Here is a 14,902-nt window from a genome sequence, read left to right on the forward strand (position 1 = left end):
GCTATTTGCTTTCTCTCCCCCCCACCCCCCTTTTTTACTTTACTTGAAGCTCTCAGAAACAAGTGCTGTTTTATTGCAGATAATTTACCAGCTGCACAAAGGCTGCCTTGTAATGCCGAGCTCCAGATGTTTAGCATTTCACAAAAATCTAATCATAAAGTACCTGTCTCGCTAAAGCACCAGCTGACCCGCAGGGGGAAAAATGGTTTTCTTACATCTTCGCCCGTCCCCCTCCCCCGCTCTCCACCTTTTCTCATGATTAGTGTACACGGCTGTCTTTACATTCTGGTTTTGGAGGAAAGCAGATAATCTCCTTGGGCAATGCAGGTTACTCTGTATCCCTTTATAAACTGGCCTGGTTTGGGCTGTGAGGTCTAGCAGTGACTTGAAAGGATATGCACTAGGCAGAAGAAGCTGAGTTTCACAGAAGAAGTTGACTCCTGAACCCCAGAATTTGCAAGGTGTTCTGCAAGATGTTCACAGCTACAGATGAACTAACCCTGTCCTGCATTTATAAGCACCATAATCACGCTGTACATTTGTAGGGCATCTTTAAGATCAAAGGATCCCAAAATATTTTACCAAATGATCTATATGGGATTTTCCTCACCCACCACTGAAAAGCAGAAACCCTTTGGGGTGGGAAAAGTGGCAGCTGCTTGAAAGCGCACAGTACCTGTGCAAGACGGTTCACCATGAGAAGAGAATAGTCTGCCGATCTGAAAGCACAGGGGGGAACTGAGACAGGTCTAGCCAGAGGAAAGATGGTCTGGGGGTTAGGATGGTCACCAGAGACTTGGCTTAGTCATTCAATGCCTCAGTTTCCCCATCTGTAAAATGCAGATCGTAGCAGTGCCCTGCTGTATAGGGGTTTTGTGAGGATAAATGCATTGAAGATTGTTTGGGGCTCAGATACTGCAGTGATGGGGGCCACAGAAGTAGATAAAGTCTCATCACATTTACTGGGATCTTCAGTGACAAGAAATGGTCAGGATCCAGATGTTCTGTTTCATCCAGAAGAAAGCATCTAATGTAGCACGGTGCCTTCCAACACCCTGCTTGAGCAGTGGTTTGCTACTGATTTTATTAGGCACCATCTGCTGCTGATCCCGATGGTTAGCACTGGTGGTTGACTATGATCCAGTCTTCCTTCGAATGCAATTGCTAGATTGTTTCAAAACAGATGAGGAAGTACAATGGGATTTGATAACCAATTGACTTGTAATTATCCTAGAGAGAGAGATTTGCTGAGTGATAACAAGCAAATGGAGGAGAAAGACTTAATTCTGGGGGAAGCCAAGGCTAAGTCACACCAAGTTTTGAGCTGCAGGGAGGGCTGATTTATTGTTGCGGGTGAGCTATACTCAGCATTTTACTGCCGCCATAATTATTGTTCTCGGTCCGGAGCTGTGAGATGTCGGGCCCCAGCAATGCACCCGTTGCCGCGCAGAGATGGCATCTCTCCTGTCTCAAGCCAAGCTGAGCGTGCACCACAGGTGGCTTTTGCGCTGCTGGTCATTTCGCCAGCGGGAGGAAAGAGATCCCCCTGGGAAGTGCTGGCAGCTTTTCCCTGTGACATGCCAACGTAAGGCTGCGGGGGAGGCTGCCCAATGCATTGGCCTAGAGGAATATACTACACAGCAGGCTCAGATGAGTGTCCGTTATAGAGGAATTGCTACCCCCAAAGAGATCAACGTTCTAGCTAGTGCTGGGCAAATAACTGGGTTTTCGTTTGCTCGCTGTACCAATTTTGGGTTGATTGAAACGTTTCATTGGCGTTAGCATAGATTTAAATTCAGCCACAGAACCATTCTGTCCACCCCGTCGAAGGAAAGGGGCCAGCCGAGGGTTCCCTCCCTGGCCTCCATAACTATCTCTTTGCAACCAGTTCTCAGGCATGCGTCCTGAATGCGGCACTAGTTCCCACAACGCTTGGAAGGAGGCGCTGGTCGGCGCAGTGGTTCGTGGACAGGGCCCTTTTCAAGTGAGATCCAAGCCTGCTTCGGCAGAACATTAGTGACTGGAGATGAGGAGCTGACTGCTGAGTCCCCTGGAAGGTGGCTAGTGGTGTCTGGAGTTAGATGTCCCACCAGAAACTGTTTCCAACCAGTCTGTTGTTCAAATGCAAAAAGCCCAAGGGGAGTGAATGAATCTCATCCAGTGTAGAGCAGAATCAGGCAACTTTGCAATGAAATAATCCTCCCCCTCTGTACCCTCAGCATATAAAGATCAGCAGAGCACAAGTGCCTCTCTGTCCTGTGTCTTTCTTCCCTTCCCCTTTTAATAATCTTATTCTTTTGTGCCACACATTTACTCTCAATGTGATCGTTCCCTTCTGCTTCGATAGCTGCCTGGGTGCCATGGGAAGACTAGATGCCCCTCTGTGTTTGACTGTAAAGGTATCCACAGGCCACCTGTTTTCTTCACTGTATTTCCCAGGACACCTGATTTATTTATTTTATTTTTGCTCCTTGTTTAGGGTCTATTAAGTTTACTCCTTTTCCCCTGCCCTGGGAGACCCGGTTAATGAGTAACCATAGCGTGCTTAGAGGCAGCTGTCTCAGACAAACTGACGGAGACTTTTTTTGGAGCTGCATAAGGGAACGTTTGTTCTGCAGCTTCTCAATAGATCCTTGTGCAGGAGGCAAAAAGTGTAGGGAGAGAAAGAAAGAGACACTAAATCACTGGCCTCCTTGAAAATCACTCTGTGCTTTTTTTTTTATCCTCCATTGTAATAGACCTTAGATGGCTCGCCTTTTCAAGTCTCTAAATTATTAATTTAGCCTAAAAAATGTAGCACACAATGTACTTGTTCCAAGTAGCTCAGCTTTAAAGATCTTTTTAAATAACTGTGCCCAATATAGAGTACACAGCCTATAAGTGTTTGCATCCACAGGTGCCTAGATGTTCTTTGTCATACTCACTGCCAATGTAAAGCAGGTTTTATTGTTGCTGGTCATATATTTAGCTTATACATGCAGCTATGTACTTGCACTGCACAAATAGTGTGAACATATTTTTGCACCAAATCTTCGACACCTGCGTTGTGGGCTAACCACTCTGTCTTCTTAAGGTGAAAATTTATTGATGCTACTGCATCAAGTGAGTCATACACCACGTCAGAGAGGAAGGAGGGTGTTGGGTTTAAGGAACTGGACTGGGAATCGGGAGATCGGAGTTCTGGCTTGGGGTCTGCCACAGACTCCTGGTATGACCTAGGGCAAGTTACTTAAATCTCTCCCTGTTTCAGTTCCCCAGCTGTAAAACAAGGAGGATAATCCTTCCCATCTCCTACCTTTGTGTCTTACTCTTGTCTAATTAGATTGTAAGCTCTCCTGGGCAACGACTGTCTCTTACTATTTGTTTATAGAGCACCTGGCACAGTGGCTCCCTGATCTTAGCTAGATCCTTAAGTCAGCAAGTGCTGGTCAGGATTGGAACTCAGGTCTCTTCAGTCTGCGCACTCCAACAACGGTACAACATTCCGTCTATTCCATAGCACATAATAACTCAAATTTGGGGTTGCTCCCAGTGACCAGGTCTGAAATATCTGGGCTTTAATGCATTCTGGATAATTGTACGCATTCTAGTTTGGTGTCCTCTCTCTCCAGCTGCAGTGGCATCAAATCATAGTTTTGCGCAGCCATGTTGAATACACATGTACATTATACAGATGCGGCTACCCATCCCCCTTGCATTATCTTCCCTCCTTATATATTAAACTTGGGCAAACCCACTTAAAATTAATGAGCTAAATATAATTATTAAATAGGATGCAAAGACTTTGTCAAGTTCACCCAGGAGCAAATTCTTACTGCCAGGTTCTGAAGCCTGTGAGGAAGGAGGTATATTGCTGCTAGACCCTTCACTTTTGTGAACTCACAGGGTCCTACTGTGTACCCCATTTTGCTCTTGTTCCAGTACATGCATATGCAGGCAGATAGCACTACAAGATTTGCAGAAATGACAACATGGGAGACATTTCCTATGAGATCTCTGTGGAACTTTCCTCCCTGTGGCTACAGGTCTGCCTGCATGGAGTTCATTGTCCGATCCGCACCTTAGGATACATCTACATCTACCCCACAGTGGCAAGTCTGAGAGCCTGATTCAAGTGAGTGAGGTTTGTGCTATGTGACTAGGAGTAGCAATGCAGATGTTACCTTAGTCTTGTGGATCTTTGTATGCAACATCCAGGGGGAAATTTTCAAGTGCATGAATGGGTGTTGAATGAAAATAATAACACCCAGCTCATATATAGTGCTTTTCGTCAATCAGTTTCAAAGCACTTTTACAAAGGATTATCCCCATTTTACAAATGGGGAAATAGAGGCACAGAGAGGGGAATTGACTTACCAAATGGGCTATTAGCAGAACTGGGACTAGGACCTGGGTCGTATGAGCTCCAGTCCAGTGCCCTATTCACTAGACAACAGTGCCTCTCCAGGTACTTCCCTGCCCTTTGTGCTTTTGAAACTATCCCCTGTATCTAGGTAATAGTGTGTAATACATACACTGTTGGAATAAAATCCACACAGCGGCAGACAGTGGGGATAAACTAGTGAAGGGTGAACCTCCAAAGACACAGTAGAGCCCATCGCTAGTTACTCCCGACTGCCATTGTATTAGGCCAGCAGAACTAGGCAAGGAAAAGAGCCCTCGATGTGCTAGTCCCTGCCAGCCCCTTTACCTGGCATTTCCTGCCTGCCTTTCACGTGGTATTTCAGTACTTTAGCTTGTGGTGCAGGCCAGAATCCAAAAGGGAGTAAAAATTGAAAATATGTTACCAAATTTTTCTTACTTAAAAGCTCAGGCTTTTTTTGTATGTTGGGGTTGGTTCAAGTTTCGGGCAAAGGTTCAGGTTGTTGGCGGGGGGGAGGTGTTTGGTTTTTTTCCTTAATTTTACCTCAAACACAGCTCCCCTGTCCCTGCAGTAAAACTTCTTTATTGGCTCGTTTCAGAACCGTGGCACTCTCAGGGAAGGAAACAAAATGTTTTTTGTTTCCACATTTAGATCATAATTTTTTGTACGGGTGTGTGAAGGGCAGAGGACTTTCAGAGGTTATAATGCTGGCCTGACCCTGAGAAACATAACATACATAAGAACAGCCATACGGGGTCAGACCAAAGGTCCATCTAGCCCACTAGCCTGCCTTCCGACAGTGGCCAGTGCCAGGGGCTTCAGAGGGAATGAACAAAACATAAGAAACACTGGTCATGTGGAAACTAAGGGCTTGTCTAAACACAGTTTTCTGTACCACTTTCTCTGCATCTGTTTACCTTTCTCTCTATCTAAGGGTTTTATTATGCTGCCCTTCGCGGTAGTTCTGAGCACCTTCCACATAAAATCAACAGACAGCAATAGCAAAGTCCTTCGTGCATTTCGTGGACATTTTGTTTAGAAACCAGCACAGCTAAAGTACTCCAACCCCCCTACTGTGGCTGCTGCTGTACCAGCCTAAAGCTGCTTGTGCGGGTATTGCTTTGTAGGACTCGGCTCTATATCTCCCCTTCCCGCACGCCAAAACACACAGGAAACCGACTGCCATACCCAGCCCATTGGGTCAGTGGCAATGCTGTCAAGTAGGCTGGTAGCTCATGAGCCTCTGCTCGCTGCGATGTCACTGACAAAAGATCAGTGCAGATGTTCTTAAAAACACTTAACAGCAATTTCCTACTGAGCCCGAGAAGGATTACTACTGAGCAGCTCGGTTTGCTCTTCTTGAACTGCTACTTCTCCTGTCTCCTCGCCCTCCGCTTAATATCTGGAAATCGGTGTTCCAGAGGCAGTTACTCTTTGTTCAAGAAGAATCATTCTCTGCTCTATCCTCCCTAAATTATGGTGCAATCAGACTTGCCTTTGACCCCCTCTTTGTACGTTCCCCCAGTGTCTTGTAGCCTACATATAACCTCTGCAGTCTTTGCAGGCTAGGTTTCTTTGCAAAAAGTGTGTGCGTATGCAAGCGCCCATCAGAGTGCCCATGAACCGTACCCAACCCCAGCAGTGTTTGTTAGGCCTAGGAGAGCTGGTTAATGCTCCATCGATACCATGCCTGAATCAGCAGGGGATGGGAAGGGCTTGTTCCCCAACCCCCAGGGACTGAGATTCCAGCGATCCAGGCGGTTCCACGCATAAACAAATGGAGACTCTCGGACAGCTTGAGCCGAGCGCTCTTGTGCGGTGACTTTTGCCTGACCTATCGCCCGTGTCAGCACTTCCGGATGCCAGTTTTCTACCTGATCTTTGAGCTTCCCCTGTGACAGACAAGGGACTGCTGTGTAAGAATACTGATCTGGAACCTAGTTACTGACAGACTGTAACTTACAGTGTGGGTTGTGGGATGTTCATTAGACACCTCTAATGCTTGAATTCAGCGGGGACAGTGCAGGAAGGCTCCCCAGATAAGAACATTCTGGTACACATTGGAAAGACAATGGAGGAAGCTATTAGAAGAATACCTACCTCTTATATAGAGAACGCTTTGCATCAGTAGTTCTCAGCATGCTGCACAATCTTTATCACATGTATCCTCACACACCCCACAGGAGATATGGAAGTGCAGTTTTCCCCATTGTACGGGCGGGTATCTGGGGCACGTCAGTGACTTGCCCTGGATCATGCAGGAAGTCAGTGTCGGCAGGGAATTGAACCTGGATCTCATAGGCTAGTGGCCTGACCACCGGAACTATATTCTGTCTCCAGCAAAGATGCAAACATTTTTTGGCCAGGCAGGGAGTCTGGAGATCAAAAGGACACTAAACGATTAAAAGCCCTGGGAAGAGAAAAGGGCTGTTGTCAGCTGCCAGGGGCTGTCTGGGGAGATGAGTGGACATGTCAGAAAGAGGCACAGAGGAAGGGTCTATAGGAAGCTAGACCTGCCAGGATACGGACGTGGAAGATGAGCAGATCTATGGCAAACTAGATGTGTGTAGTCTGTTTACTGTTTTAAGATCTGTGTTTCTGTGAGATGTTTTTGCCCTAAATAAACAATATTTTGTTTTAAGGACCTGCTCACTGTCATTGCTCCCGGCGGGAACGGAACTGCAGGGATTGAACATGAGTCAGACCTGCTGAGGTGATCACAGGCCTGCAGCCCAGGCCCGGTCTAAGAGTGGAAGAATGTGGGGGACGGCATGAGGCCTGAAACCTGAGTGGGAGAGGATTCTAAGGGCAGGGAGGGTGCGAGGTGCAGTGAGCTGGGAACTGTGACCTCCCCTCTTAGAGTTTGGGGGAAGGGATCCTCATTTCCCATCCCTACTTTCATGATTCTCTTCCCCTACAGTTTTTGTTCTGCAGTGAGGTCAGTTCTTCAGCTCTCGCTGTACCCAAGTAGCCTCTAGAGCTGCCTCTGATTTTGCAGGTACTTTCCCGGCAACTGGACAGAGGGGGTGGTGTAGGAAGGAAACACCTTTCAACATTAAACATGCATTTGGGTGTGGTCTTACAATGCGGTGCTGGTTAGTCATCCCAGGCTTGATGGCTTATGCAGTCACCTGAAGTTTGCTCATTGTAGTGGAGTTGTCTGGGTCACAGTACTACTTCTAGGGAAATGGGCCTGTGAAATCTTCCCACAATAGTGCATGGATTTCATGAGGACTAGCGCAATCCTCTGTTTCCACTGCGGGAAGAATGTAGAATTTAAGTTATCCTGGAGGTGACAGGAAAAAGAGTGCGGACAGTGCTAGCTTTCGGAGGCCCACTTTCCACCAGGAGACTTTTCCAATGGACTCCTTTAAACTCGTCTCTCCCATTTACTCTGACCTCTTTCCATCATAAGAGCCTCTTGATTAGACAACATCCAGATTTGTGAGATTACCTTTGATTTACACATAGCAGACCTTGGAGTGAATTGCATCATCTCCTTTTCAAATGAGAACTCGCAGTTCCAGCTCCTGGAGCATAAAGGAGGCTTTTAAGTGTTCTGATGGGCCTGTAGGGAAACCACTGATTTTCTCTGTCTTGGAAACATCTGGTTGACATATTCTTAAGCCTACAGGCTTTTCTTTAATTGGCCTTATTATCTGATTCATACATACTTTATCTTGCTTTATTGGCAGTTTTGGTCTCTCCTTCCCACACCACCCACCATCATCCCTCAAACACTCAGGCGACTTCACTAATTAACACATTTTGCTTTCTTCCTCTCTCTCTCCGTTTCCCCTCCCCAACTCAGCAGTGGTTAAGGAATGTGAGACAGGAATGCTGTCCTGTTACAAGGAAGTTAGGAAAGGGGAGGAGACGATCACTTTAAAACAATGTCTTTGTGTTCCCAGCCAGAGCTCTAGTCACGCAAGGCCAAACTTTCCAACTCTCGCTACACGGTTTGAATGATCAGTTACCTGGAAGTGACACCACAGATTGCAGGCCAGGTACACAGCAGGAATCAACTGCTTCGAAAACCCCTTGAGTCATATCAGCCTCTTACAAAACCAGGGCTGGGTTTTCCCCAGTTCCACTCCAGGTTCTTGTGCAAGTCAAAATCTCACACCTTGGTTTATCAGAACCCTTTAGTTTTGTGAGAGGGGAAGAGAGATTTTGAAAATCATATTGATGCCACAGTAACATTTCAGTGAATGCTCTTGTTTTGTGTCATTGTAGTCTTTTCTTGTTTCAGTTTGTTTGTTTGTTTTGTTTTAAACAATCCCTACTGAAGTGAAGTTGTAAGATTTTGTGGCCTTGCATGCTTTTCCTCTTCAAAGGCAAACAGCAGAGGGAAAAAGAAAAACTTGGGCTTGCACCCAGTCTTCTTTATTTGCTACTTTATGATGGATGAAAAAAGACCCCAAAAGATTTGTATTTATTTTGGGGGGAGAAAAAAATTACTTGTGTGTTTCCTTAGGCCTGCTGTAAACACAGGTTTTGTACTTCTGTCGCTATCTGGGTTTAGAAACTTATCTAGTAAAACAGTTCCAGCCCCACTTCTCGATGCAGCTGTACTAGTGTAAAGGCACTTGCTAGGGATGAGCAGGAAATGGTTTTCCTTTCCTGCGGTAGAAATCTTAAAATTGTCCCCATTCTGCATCAGGATGAAACTGAGACCCACCTTTCTCTCTAATTTTTTGAAAGAGAGAGAGACTCCAGAATAGAACATTGGTTAGGGCAGTCACCTGGCAGGTTCAAGATCCTGATCCGAATCAGGTACGTTCCAGGTGAGATCCATAATCATTTAGCTGTTGGCTATTCTAGCATAGGTAGGGTTCGGTCTCTCTCTAATTCAGTCCAATAAATGGTTTGTCACAATGCAGTCCTGCAAAAAGTTTGTTTTGACAAATCGACATTTTCAGATGCCGTCAAAAATTCCCAACCCAGATTTTAGTGCTCGTTTCCGTATAGCTTATGCCCTCTGGCACTAGACGCTTCCTGATACCTATAGTACTTCATCCATGCTAGGGCGTTCGTGCCGCTTCATCTGTTTCTAAGCCGAATTAAAGTGAAAGCAGAACAAAAACTGTGTGTAGACCAGCCCTGAGAAATATCAGGACATCAGCTCTTTTTGGAGAGCTCGGAGTGGACTGGGTATATCTCAGCCCTGGTTTGCAGTGGTGGGATGCTGCACTTTTAGCAGAGAGCTTTTTCTTCCCACTGTGTTGGTTCAATAGGTGCTAATGAAAAGAGAACCAAATAAATTGGTTAGTCTCTAAGGTGCCACAAGTACTCCTTTTCTTAATGAAAAGAGAGGATTTTAAAAAGTCTGGGGGGGGGGAGGGGGAATTGATGAACCAGGTTTTGCTTCCTCGGCGCTCTCTGATGTCATAGTTGTACCAGTGCTCCACTTGTCTGTAGAGTCTCCTGGGCTATAGAAGATTTGAATTAATGTGAAAATTATGCTGGGAGCCTTGGGGAACTCCATAACCAAGCCAAAAAAAGGGCAATAAATCAGATGGCAATGGAGGATGTCAAACCGACAAGCTTTCGAAAAATTGTGCCTAAGTCTGTGTGTACACTAGGACTTTTGTCGGTCAGGGGTGTGAAAAAAACACACACCCCTGACCGACATAAGTTTCACTGACAAAAATGCTGATGTGGACAGCACTATGCCCGCAAGAGATGCTCTCCCACCGGCGTAGAGCAGATACACGGTAGACCTGTGCCGCTGTGTGGTCTGCAGTGGAGACATAACTCCGAGAAATGGGTCAGCACAACCGCAACTGCTGGACTCTGGGAACGTCTGACGTCGGTCCCTCTCAGCCGCCCTTCTTGAAGGGGTTCCCTTGTGTGTCAATAATTAAGTATTAATTGGGCCACAGAGAGTGAGAGTGACTCTGTAGCCCAGAGATGAGGGCACTCACTTGAGAGGCAGGAAACCCCTGTTCAAATCCCTTCTCGTCAGGTGGAGGGGTGGGTGGGAAATTGAAGTGGGGTCTCATATCCCTCCCTGGGAAGTACCTTCGCAGCTGAACTGAAAGGTAGAAAGGACGCCCCTTCCCTGCTCCTCCTCACCAAACCATGGTGTGTGGCCGTTCTTGCAGGAATGGCCTTTGTCCCTGACTCCAGGAGAGGATTCGTGGCAGAGGGTGGCAAGCACAGGTAGGCACTTTGCTGCAGCCCACATCTAGGCACCTAAATCTGTGAGAGGGGCAAGGTTTAGGCCCTACCCCTCTCGTGTCCATCTTCCATTGGTTTGTTCAGGCAGCCTCCCTCCCCTGCAGCATGCTGGCTTTTTTGGATCCCATTCTCAGGTGTCTGTGGGTTCCCGTTCATTATATAGGGAATCTAGACGCTACCCCAGGCTTTGTGAGTGCCAGTGATTTTCCAAGGTCCATAAGAGTTAGGCATTGCAACACTCGGCCTTACAATCCCTAATGATGGGGGACTCTCCTGGGAAGTGGAGACTCTGAAAAAGCTTTGGGAGTCATGAGGGATAATTAGCTGAATGTGAGCTCCCAGTGTGTTGTTACTGTGGCCAAAAGGGCTACTGTGATCCTTGAATACATAAACAGGGGAATATCGAGAGGGAGCAGAGAGGCTATTCTACCTCTGTATTTGGCACGGGTGCAGCCGGTGCTGGAATCCTGAGTCCAGTTCTGGTGTCTGCCATTCAGGAAGGATGTTGATAAATCAGAGCGGGTTCAGAGAAGAGCCACGAGAATGATTAAAAGATTATAAAAGATAGACTCAAGGAGCTCAGTCTGTTTAGCTTAACAGAGAGAAGGGGTGTGTGTGTGACTTGCTTCAGTCTATATGTTTAAGTACCTATATGGGGAACAAATATTTGATAATGGGCACTTCAACCTAGCTGAGAAGGGTATACCAGGCTCCAATGCCTGGAAGGTGAAGCTAGCCAAATTCAGACTGGAAATAAAGTGCACATTTTTGAGGGTGAGGGCTATTGGAACAATTTACCAAGGGTTATGGTGGATTCTCCATCACTGGCAATTTTTAAGTCAAGTTTTGATGTAAAAGATCTGCTCTAGGAATTATTTTGGGGCAGTTCTCTGGCCTGCGTTATGCAGGAGGTCCGACTAGATGATCACAGTGGTCCTTTCCGTCCTTAGAGTCTATGCAAGTCCCTTTGTGGATCCAGGCCTTTGCCTCTGTGTCTCAGTTTCCCCTGCTGTAAAATAAGTATAACGGTGCTTGCTTCCTTTGTGAGGTGCTTTAAGATCCACTGATGAAATGTGCAATGGAGAGTGAGGTATTGTATCATCATTATTTGTCTGCTACTGAAAAGCAGCACTTCTGGGCAAATGTTCCCCTGTTCTGTTTTACCACTGCTCTAGGAGAGCAAGTGAAGAATGATTTCTCCAGCTGCACTTGCTGTGGGAATACAGGAGGGCAGTGCTCATATTAATTATTATTTATTTGTAATATTGTTGCTTCTAGGAGCTCCACTGTGTTAGGTACTGTACAAACACACCACAGAAGACAGACCCTGCCCCCATGTAACTGTGTGCACATTTAATCGTGGCGCTTTCTGCTATTCTGCACGTTGTCAGTCAGCACATGCGCAACAAAAGGCTGTTATGCTTTGCCACCGAGTAGCTGAGCCAGTTCCACACCCACTGTCTGCTCATAGGATCTGATACAAGTCTATAGCTTGAACTGCAAGTGTGGAAAAAAGTTAATTACACTTAGCAAGTGAGCGACTGCAAGCAGCGTTCTAAGCTTGTCACACTCTCTCGAAGTGTTCTAAATTCCCAATTATCATCGGTCACAGCTGGAGCTGTTGCTATTACTTTCCCAGCTAAACAGCTGCTCCTAAAATTTCCTGCACACGCGCGTGGTTTGCTGGTTGAAACCCCCATCACTTCCAGTCCATGTTTTGGAAGGTGTCACTTCTTACATACAAGGAATGTTAAAAGATTCCTACAAAAAAGAGAACCTGGTGCCAAGTAGGGCTCAAAACATGAAGTAAGAGGAACAAGCAGCTTATTCACTGGCTGGTGATTCAGCCCCCAGAGACCCAGCGAAGCAAGTATCTAGTCACACTATTCATGCTAGAGCCAGCTGCTGCAGAGTGAAATTCACAACTGGACAGAGCTGCAAGAAACCGAAGGGGAGGGAAAAAGCCCCCATCTTTTAGGGCTTGAGCAAAGTAATACAAGGCCCTTAGCTTTCCCCTTTGAGTGAGGGCTTTTATAATACTGGTTTGTTAATGAGCTATAGAATTTTGATAAACACAAAATACTTTGCACTGTGAGGTCCTGATTCTGTGATGACTTATGTACCTCTCCACTTTACTCACATGAGCATTCCCCGTGGGTCTGTGTGCAGGAGCATAGCAAAACATGGAGCTGAATACCATTATTCCCATTGTGCTAGAGGAGGAAACTGAGGCACAAAGAGGATAACTGACTTGCCCAAGTTCCTACTGGAAGTTTGTGGCAGAGCCAAGAACTAGAACCCTTCTGCTCCTGACTACCAGTTATATGCTTTAACCACTGATCCTTACTCCCTCACTTCAAGTAGACTCTAATTTCCACCCAAAGGATGAAACGTAGTAAGTTTTTGTTTTTCCTTTAATGTACCATAAAAATGACCCACTCTCTCCTTCAAAACTCAGCCAATGCAAGCACTGCAATGCAATTTGTGCAGTGTTTCAGCTGTGGTTTCTTAAATAAATTCATCTGCTCTCAAAGCAATTCAGGGGAAGGAAGCATTTCCACAGCAGCGTTGGGTCCTGAAAACCTGCCCTCCCCTCGCCCGGCGCCCCTTGCAGGCTTGTCACTGGACTCTTCTTGCCATTTCATTGAGGCAGCCTGCTTGGTTGCATTAGGGGATAAGTCCTGCCTTTACATAGCTGGAGAATCCCCTGCCAGGTGAACCCTGTGCCACCCAGCAAGGGAGTAGCAGGATTTGGAGAAGATGGCTGCCAGCTGGTGTGTGCTTTCTGGTGGATGCCTGCTATCATGCAGAGGTCAGGACCTAGGCAAGCTGCAGCTGAGCAACTGCTGCTATGCCTACCCTCCCATCCTCTCCCCATAGCAGAGGGGGTACCCTATGCACACAAGCAGCAGTGGCTGTTGAGCAGCTGGCCAGATGTGGAAGATTCCTCCCTCAGATCTCCCCGGAGCCCAGCCCTGCTCTTCAAATTGGCCCCTAAGAAAATTTTGCAGTTTACATGGAGTTTGGTATCTAACCTGAACTACCCACCCAGCCTAGAGTCCCTCTGCCGGCTTTATATAATCCTGGACCCAAGCTGTCGACGTCAGTGGGTACCAAATGGGCTGCGTGGCTACAGACTACCTTTGTATGGGGAAAAAGCTGTGCTTAATTTGTAATGAAAGAGGTGCTGGGGTTCAAGCAGTTTTTTTACATTCATAACTGACACCTCAAGCCCAGAGGTGCCGGGGCTCTGAACTGCCAGGCCCAGAGGTGCCAGGCCTAGGAACTGCCAGGCCCAGAGGAGCCGGGGCTCAGCCCTTGCACAAATTAAGCAATGGGGAAAAGAATCACATAGGAGGCTAGAAAATGCCTTGTGGAGCCAAAAGTTCCGTTACCGTGGGGGAGAGAAAGGAATTTGTCCTGAATAGGTGTGTTGTGTGTGGGGAGGTCCTGTCCTCTCAAATCACAGATCCACACAAATCCTGGGATCTCATTATGGGGAAGGAATATCTTGCATTCTAAATATATGCACTTCATTTAAGCATTACCATTTGCCCTGCACCCATGTCTTAACCCATGTATTTTCCTGTACCTTAGCAAAAACTGTGATATTAGAAGGAATCCACAGAAATATATAATTAAATTAATGCATCACTCAGGCCTCAAATATCCTGCAAAGACTTACACATGCGCCTCTTACTTTATAGTGGGAGTAGTTCCATTGACTTTGAGTGGACTACTCCTGTGTGTAAATGCTTCCAGGCATTGGGTCTAGATTAACACACAGGTCAATAATGTAGCTGACTGCTAGTTCAGTTAATACATGTCTTAATGATTAGTTTAATTATTGATTAATACCTGAGAGAGTTAATCAGTTTCACCCCTAAAACTCCTAATTAACTCATTTACTCAGTGGGTACAGGGAATTAATTCTGTGCATACTCCTCTCCCTGGGAACTTGCATTATTGTCCAGCCACCTGATTTATTGCATGTTTCATGATAAGTGGTGTCTTTCCTGGAGCCTCAGCTTCTGGAGCCATGTGAATATTTGGTTTCAGAGTAGCAGCCATATTAGTCTGTATTTGCAAAAAGAAAAGGAGGAGCTGTGGCACCTTAGAGAGGAACACATTTATTTGATGCAGCCCATGAAGGGAGCTGTAGCCCAGGAAAGCTTATGCTCAAATAAATGCGTTCGTCTCCAAGGTGCCCCAAGTCCTCCTGTTCTCTCAAGGTAAATTTCTAGCCCTGGTGCCTGCAGGGAAAAGCGCCCTATGAAGCCAGTGCACGGGCCTGGCTGAAAAAACACGCTGGCCCATAAAAAGAAGCCCAGAGGTATTTTTAAAGTACCCGAGCTG

At 46.3% G+C, this 14,902-nt stretch overlaps 1 protein-coding gene across 10 annotated transcripts in view; it reads left to right on the top strand.

The window, feature by feature from the left end:
- Positions 1-14,902, top strand: part of SLC39A11 (solute carrier family 39 member 11) — a 404,115-nt gene that overhangs the window by 279,778 nt on the left and 109,435 nt on the right. The window lies entirely within an intron of this gene.

This window comes from Lepidochelys kempii, chromosome 14, assembly GCF_965140265.1.
Source record: "Lepidochelys kempii isolate rLepKem1 chromosome 14, rLepKem1.hap2, whole genome shotgun sequence".
Taxonomy (NCBI): Eukaryota; Metazoa; Chordata; order Testudines; family Cheloniidae; genus Lepidochelys; species Lepidochelys kempii.